Here is a 7,907-nt window from a genome sequence, read left to right as displayed (position 1 = left end):
GGGAACAAAACACTTAAAAGGCACATCATGTGTTAGCTGGCCAAATGCTTTTGGAGCATGTGTAACCATGTGTGTGAATGTTCTATTATTTGTCTTCTTAAACTTCTTGTTTATGGTTCTGGGTAAGGAATTTTGTTTAAACAGAGAAAAAAATGAAAAAGCTCCGCAGGCACTTTTTACAAATGCACACACTTTTGAGATAGGAATTATTGTAGGCATTGATAGAATAATTTCTACAGAAATCTGTGCTCAAAACACTGAGATTTTTTTCCATAATGTCCTGTGTGTTCACTAGAGGCTTTTCTTGAATGTCGACTGGTCCCAGAAGCAGCTGCATATATGACCAGTGAGTATATTTACTGCTTCCTTCAGGGGCTTCCAGCTGTGGTCCCTCACTGCAGCTTGCCGTCTGTTCCTGAGCCCTCTCACTAATAATGTTGCCACACCAATTTCTCCTCCTCCGTCTTCTGTCCTGCCAAGACCAGTGCTTCATGACACCCACCATATATTCTTCTGATAACAATGTCTTTTATAAATTTTATTAATATATCAGTTGCAAATTGTTCAAATTCTATGTTGAGGGGCACAAAAGTGCCTTTAAGAGAATCTGCAGCTTTTACTGAAGCAAAACACCATCTGGAATAAACTATATACTTGCCTACACAGCCCACTCTGCTTGCTTCTATCTCCTTGTAAAACTTCAGTATCTCTCTCACAGACATTTTTATTCCACCTACTCTCTGTGGGATTACCTTGCTTCACTTTAACTGCCTAGAAGTTAGACATCTGGTCTAAGCTGGCAGGATGAGTTCTCCTTAAATTCCTTGGAGAGTGAGAGGTCCTCTGGTTGGGGGTGGGATGGAGAGGAGTTTCTTTCTGGAAAGGTCTACCACACTTTTTCACAGAAGTAGCCTGGGCATCTAGCTCAGACGCTGTACCTGCAGTAAAGGATCCCAGACAGTACTGCTTTACAGAGCATTTTTCAGTCAAGAACACTAGTTTCCATATATAAGTGAATGTAAAAATGACATTTACTTTTTAAAGAAAATGGTGGCACAAAAATCTCCACACAATAATATATGCTGCTGTTTTTCACGTTTTCATAACCACCATGGTACAGCAGTTTGTTTTTCTAGAGGAAGAAATAATAGGAGAAAAAATGTTTTAAAAACTTTTCCTCAGAGTCCCCGGTCCTTTTCCAGCTCTGCAGACCATTTCTGTTAGGACACCTCACACCAAGTGGAGGGATGTGGAATGTTACCTGCTCAGCACATGCATGTCTGTTCTGCTGTAACCAAGGGTAGGATTTCCACACGCCAGTCCTTGCCTTAAATCTTCTTCATTCTTTCCTTGCTGAGGCAAAATATCCCTTTATAAAACACCATAGAGGCTTTTCTCTGGCATCTGCTAGACTTGGTTTCCAGGTGGGGGCAGACTGCACAGACTTCACCACAGTATCACGCAGGGGCAGAAGGTACTCAGTAAACCACGAGGGCTATCAGCCATATGAATCTCACTGGATTATATTCCCCAGCATGAAAATCTTAGATATTCTTACCAAGGGCTAAATCAAAAACTAGTTAGGAAATACTATCTTTTAAATATTCAAATTTCACTGAATACAAAGTCTGTTAAAAGATCAAAGGGCTATGTTTATTTTTTCTCACTGTATGTTAAATTTATGGTGCTTATTAACTCTATATGTGTTGTTATTTTCTTTTTATCCTGTTATTATATATTTTCAACTTTCCTCTCTCCTTGTGAGAGAAATATGTATCATTTCCCATCCTCTCCTTTCTGGGTGATCATTTGGAAAAAATATCAGCTCAAATCACTCTTAGTTGAGTACACTGCATTCTTCTCTATAAGTGACGAGTAATTATCATAGAATCATAGAACTATAGAATGTCCTGAGTTGCAAGGGACCCGCAAGGATCATCAAGTCCAACTTCTGTCCCTGCACAGGACAACCCAAAATTCATACCACGTCTCTAAGGGCATTGTCCAAGTGCTTCTTGAATAACGCCAGGCTTGGTGCTATGACTGCCTCCCTGGGGAGCCTGTTCCAGTGCTCCACCACCCTCTGGGTGAAGAATGTTTTCCTAATATCCAACCTAAACCTCCCCTGGCACATCTTCCCGCCATTCCCTCGGGTCCTGTCATTTGTCACCAGAGAGAAGAGATCAGAGCCTGCCCCTCCTCCTCCCCTCGTGAGGAAACTGCAGACCGCAATGAGGTCTGTTCTCAGTCTCCTCTCCTCCAGGCTGAACAAACCAAGTAACTTCAGCAGCTCCTTGTACAGTTTCTCCTCTAAACCCTTCACCAAATTTGTGGCCCTCCTCTGGACACTCTCTAGTAGCTTTATATCCTTAATGTACTGTGGCGCCCAGAACTACACACAGCACTTGAGGTGAGGCTGCACCAGCACAGAGCAGAGTGGGACAATCCCCTCCCTCGACCGGCTGCAATGCAGTGCTTGATGCACCCCAGGGCACAGCTGGCCCTCTTGGCTGCCAGGGCACTCTGTTGGCTCATGTTCACTTGCCATTGACCAGAACCCCCAGGTCTGTCTCTGCAGAGCTGCTCTCCAGCCTCTCATTCCCCAGTCTGTATGTACATCCAGGGTTGCCGTGCCCCAGGTGTAAAATCTGGCACTTGAACTTCATACAGTTGGTGACTGCCCAGCTCTCCAGTCTGTCCAGATCCCTCTGCAGGGCCTCTCTGCCCTCAAGAGTGTCAACAGCTCCTCCAATTTTGTGTCATCAGCAAACTTAATTAGTGTTCTTTCAAGTCCTGCATCCAAGTCATTTACAGATTAAAGAGTACCATCCCCAAGATGGATCCCTGTGGAATCCCACTTGTGACTGGCCACCAGCCCAAGGTAACCCCATTTACTATGACCCTTTGAGCCCAACCTACCAGCCAATTGTTCACCCATAGCATTATTTGTTTATCCAGCTGTGTGCTGGACATTTTGTCCAGGAGGATACTGTGAGCGACAGAACCGGAAGCTTTACTGAAATCCAATAAGATCACATTGACTGGTTTCCCTTGGTCAACTAGGTGGGTGACCTTGTCATAGAAGGAAATCGAATTTGTTAGGCAGGACTTTCCCCTTATGAATCCGTGCTGGCTGGTACCAATGACTGTGTTGTCTTTCAGGTGTTTTTCAGTTACTCCCAGAATAATATTCTCCATAATTTTACCAGGCACAAAAGTGAGACTGGTGGGCCTATAATTACCAGAGTCATTCCTGTTGCCCTTCTTGAAGACTGGGACAACACTTGCCAGCTTCCAGTCAACTGGGACCTCTCCAGATTCCCAAAAGCATTAAAAAATTATTGAGAGAGGTCTCACTATGACATCAGCCAGCTCTTTAATAACCATTCGATGAATCCCATCAGGCTCCATTGACTTACCGGGATCTAGCTGGAGCAGCAAGTCCTACACAAGTTCAGGGTTGATTAGTTTATCATTCCCACAGTCATGGTTCTCTAGCCCAGGGCTCTGGGGGTCCCTGAGCCCACCATCAGTGGTGAAAACTGAGGTGAAGAAAGCATTAAACGTCTCTGTCTTATCTACGTCCCTGCTTGTGAGATGGAATTGTTACATATTGTAATTCCTTGTTATGTATTAGAAAGGAGATGCATTTACAGTATAGTCCAGGGGACACACATTCATACATACAAACAAGGTTTCTTTTTAGTGGGATCCTTATGCGTTGGCCTGAAGGTGGTGAGGAAGAGACTCCACACTCTACATCTCCAGCAGCTTTGCACCCTTGGTGCATCAGAGGAGAGCTGTCCCCCATGCACTCCTCCTCCAGCCAAGCACTCCTGCCACCATGGTCAGGCTGGGGCTGGCATGAGAGCTGGTTCCTCCAGAGGAGAGAGGGGCTTTGCTGGGGGTCAGCCCTGAACTGGTTCCAACCACCTCCACCAACACCTGCATCTGCAAGAGCCTAGGACATCCTGCTGGGGTCCACCAGAATAGCACCATGATGCCAAAAGCAAGACTTTGTTCCTATAGAGCCACTCTTTGTGCAGTCACCAGCCATGGGGAGATTCCCCTAATTTCAGTAGGGATGACTTCAAGCTTTGGTGCCACAGTAAGAGGGAGGTGAGAAAAAGAGAACTTATGCATACCCTACCTGTGTTCATTGTGCCATGCACTGAAACATGTAATTACACTGAAGCATTTCAAGGAATTTGACAGCATAAAAGGGCAAACTGTGTGATAAAGGTACATTAAAGATCTTTGGGTATTCTTACACAGCCACTGGCAAGGCTTGACAAATTTGCTTGAAGTCGACAGAGACTTCCAGAATACTGTAGCTTCATTCACATGCATGAAAACATATAATTTTTAAAAAAAAGATATGTTAAATTTTTCTGTCCTGTGTGTTTTGGCTGGTCTGCTCTTGAGCTAGAAAACATTAAAAAGATTATTTTATGCTTCAGAAAATGTCTACCAATGACAGAAATAAAGAATGGCATGCTGGATTTCTCATAATAAATCTTCTCATTACATTTTCTAGCTCAAGTTCTGCAGATCCAAAACACTCTGACTCTCCTAACAACTAGGAACAGAAACAAACCCAGAAAAGTGGATCAATTCAATATATATGTGTCAGAAAGCCAACTGTTTCTTTTGTACTGCTTAGCTAGATCCAAAAATCTGAAACAAATTTTTTCAACAATCAAAATAAAAAGAGAAATTTAAGAAAGAATTTCTGTGTTTTAGTGCTGCTGCCAAATAATTTGCTTTCCAGATGAGATGTTTTTGGAAGTTTTTGGGCTAAGGAGGAGCTGTAATCACAGCCAATACAAGACTGAGAGTTACAAAATAATCAGTGTCCAACAACTATTAATAGAAATTTCATAATTAACCACAAGCTAATTTAGATATAACTTCTTTTTAAATTTTTTTAGTCTTTAAATAAATATTTAGCAATGATGGGCTATTTAAAATATGGGCTATTCATTGATTTATGCTACCTTTTTTTATTTTAGTTTATTTTAGTACAGCTTTAAATTTTTGCCTTGAAATAGGAAATATATTTCAACATTTAAAGAGTAACAATTTTCTTTAAATATTAAATATTAATAATCCTCCTGTGATTCTTACACCATTTTAAAAGCCTATTTTAAATATATAAATAAATAATCACCATCTATCTTTAATAGCCATTTGAAATTTTGACAGAAATAATAAAGTTCTAATATTTATGTTATATATTTAATTCTTAATGCCTAAAATTCCTTTTGTGATTGTTAAACCACTTCAATAGTCTGATTAATGTGGGATACTTGAATTTCAAATATCAAAACTTCATGTTAATTATGCTGTGGTAGGCTGTACATTTAAACACAAAGAAGAGAAAAATTTGAGATAGTTACCTGAAGCACCAGTACCTCAGTCAGGCTGCCTACTGTGCACATAAGTCTTGCTGGACCAAAATATATGCACCTACAAGTAATCATTTGTTTAAATTCAAAAACAACTTTGCATCGTCCAGAAATGTAAAGATTATCAAGGACTACTAGTCTGCCCAAGTAAAAGGTTCATGGTAAGGAACCTCAGCCACTAATATTTTCCCTCAGACCTTTAAATTCAGTTTGAGAGACAGCATATCCTCTAAAATAGGTCTGATCTTAATTTATAGACATTGAAAAACAGATGACTGTCCCTGACTATCCTTACCACTGAAATGTCTTTATTTCTATCATTGTGGTGGTTTGTACCAAAAAATTTCAGACTTTGTTAACATGAATATTCCTGAAAGGAAAAACATAAGCTTAATTGGCCCTATACGCAAGGATGAATCTCTGCTGTTAATGAAGTATTATTTGCAGGAAGTGAAAAATTGTAGGGTAGCGCATTAGCAGCTAAGCTGCTCAGCTCATAAGGGTTGCAACCAGCATTAATTATTAGGTTGAGCTACTGGCCATAGTCCCTTTGCTCTGAGTGCTGGATATTACACCAGCTCCGAATGCTTCTGAAACACATATTTCAAAGAGACATTTTTAAGGCCAGTGATAATTCTGGACTGAAAAAAATACAAGGATAATCATTATAAATTTTCAGCAGAAACTAAGCACTTTTGAGTGCTCTTTTTCCAGCTTCTCCCAGTGTCTCCCTTTCACCACTGGATCTTTATACATCTGTTTTCTCTGCTAAAATCGGTATTACCTACCTGCCAGCTTTTAATATATGGATTCACCCAAGTTCAAAGCATTATTGTAATATTAAATATGTTTGGCAATTTTTAAAAGAAGCAGATTTATAACTAGGTTAATAGAGTTCAGGTTTGGTTATATTCCCACTACTGTAATTCAAATGAAGTCCTAAAGTAATAAGAATAAAAAGAGGAAATTCTACTAAAGCTAATTATATAAAATTAATAAGGGTCTGGATTTATCAGTGTTAACCTCAATGTATTTAATAGATTCCCTGATCAACCTGAGCTAAGGCTCACAAATATCTGGAAGAACATATTATGAAAATACCAGTCCCTGTCATAAACCACAAAGTTTGTTTGTGTCATAGGAGGGAGGGGAAAAAAAATGAAGAAAAAAAAAAAAATTAGAAGTGCAGCATACCTCCAGAGACACCACAAACTGCAGAAAAAGGCTGCACATGCTGCCTGGTTAAAAGCCGGTTGGTTCCTATGGTCTCTTTGCAGTAGTGATATTCCTTTCAGAATTAAAGTAAAAAATGCTCTGGAATCACTGCACAGAAAGAATGCATACACTGCAGACTCGATGCACTGCAAGGACTTGTTAAACTTCTAGCCACAATGAGGGTATGTATGAAAGGGCTCTGGAGGATGCAGCCTCAGAGGTGACCCCTTTCAATCCTGCTCTTCTTGAGAAGACATGGTGATCTGGATGAGAGCAGAGCAGCTGTGAATTGTGCTCTACCTTCATGGCAGGAGCTGGCATGCTAAATAGAGAAATGTACTGTTTAGACTTAGACAAGTAATAAAAAAAAGTTGCTATATATATGTGTACCTTCTTGCTTTCTTGTGTTTCTCAAGCAAAAAAAGACATAATCTCAAAACATTTAAGAAAAGCCTGTACACTGGGAGTTTTCTACCAGTGTAGCTTAGATATTTAAAGCTTGTAAAGGCGATCTTTACAGAAATAATTCATAAAGAGATAATGGGCTGGAATAGTTTGCCTGGTTTCTAAGGAAATGAAGCTTTTACAGTCTCTCTTCCTACTAATTCTCCCACAGTCCCCATAACCTCTAAAGCTGCCAGCGAGCTTCAACCACATTTGATAGGTACAGGTGCCTCACATTTAAGAACATAAGAAATGCCCTTCCAGCGCACAGCATTGGCACATCTATCCACTGGGTACTGCCTTGGTCAGTGGCAGTGGGAGAGGCAGTTTGGGGGGGGGGGGCTCATGAACTCCTTTTCCCAAAATCCACTACTGCAGGAGCATTAGAGGGTTCATCCCTGCCTGTACCTTTTAGCAATTAATAAACAATTTCTTACACATTTTAGTAAAACCAGCAGGAGGGCAGAAGAGAGACACCCAAATTAGTGCCCCCTCTAACATGCTTCTGTGCAATTAAATTTGATTACGCCTTCTTGGCAGCAGTCAGCTAATCAATATATGTGTACTGGTAGCCAACTAGCGTATGTGTGTTTTGTAATGGGTCAAAGCAGTGCCTCTGTCAAGCTGGCAGTGCAGTGAAAGGCTGCTGATGGACAAAAGCTATAGGAAAGTCCTACAACTCTGGGGGTAACTTGTCATGCTTGTTGATTTGTGCTTCCTATGTTACTCTTCTAAAATATATATTGTGTTTTCTATTTGGCTAATATACAGAATTTGAGGTATTTTTTCTGCACTAGAAGAAACTGATGATAAAACTTGGATTTTTTTTAATGCAATTTT

This window comes from Phalacrocorax aristotelis, chromosome 1 (genome assembly GCF_949628215.1).
Source record: "Phalacrocorax aristotelis chromosome 1, bGulAri2.1, whole genome shotgun sequence".
In the NCBI taxonomy this organism is placed as follows: domain Eukaryota; kingdom Metazoa; phylum Chordata; class Aves; order Suliformes; family Phalacrocoracidae; genus Phalacrocorax; species Phalacrocorax aristotelis.
This window is presented reverse-complemented; position numbering follows the sequence as displayed.